We start from the raw sequence: 810 nt of genomic DNA on the forward strand, positions 1-810 counted from the left end.
AAGTGCGCAACAAACAGGTTGAACAGATGTATGTGTTGGACAGGGTGTTGGACACGTAGAAGTGTTTGCCAGTTGCGCACTTTATCTATCAGTGAATTCAGTGAAGAAATTTTTAAGGCGACAAAGGATCAAGCGTGGGCAATAATACGGAACAAGGTATTGTGGAATTGGGAATGTGTAGAAAATTATTTTCCACTCCTACTGGGGGACTTAGAGAGCTTCACGGCAAAAACGGCTGCTTGATTTTCAAGCACTCTTATGGGAGCTCAACATGGGACCTGCTTTAAAACCAAGCAGCCGTTTTTGCCGTGTTACCATTAAGAAGTAACAAGCCAGGTAGAGTCCAATGGTTGTGCATCACTGATGATCCAGCAGAAGGGCTCAGCTATAGGAGTAGGGTTAGGGGACTCTGAGTATTAAAGTGATTGATCAATGAACCACCGACTACCATCCGATCAATAATAACCAAGAACCCCTACACAGTAACACTATGCACAGGAGGTAATCTCCCTGTGCATGAAGGCCGACCCAACCATGCCCGAATCGTAACAAGTGAACCACTTAAAGAACGTATTGCCAATAGAGATACACTGTCGGACGGTGCATTGCCTTGAAATAGGACAACAACCAACCCTAGGTAACTCGTGAAAGTAGAGCCCTCTGGGCGAAAATTTTGTCCGTTTCACTCTATCTTGCACCGTTTGGGCGCTAGAGTGCTTTTTTCGACGAAAATACGGCGAAAATGGCCACTTTGCATACGAAGGCGTCGAATCGTAAAATGGAAATTGAAGTCCCCCCCCCCCCAAAAAA

The sequence above is a fragment of the Frankliniella occidentalis genome, unplaced genomic scaffold (genome assembly GCF_000697945.3).
Source record: "Frankliniella occidentalis isolate FOCC.00 unplaced genomic scaffold, Focc_3.1 Scaffold266, whole genome shotgun sequence".
NCBI lineage: Eukaryota > Metazoa > Arthropoda > Insecta > Thysanoptera > Thripidae > Frankliniella > Frankliniella occidentalis.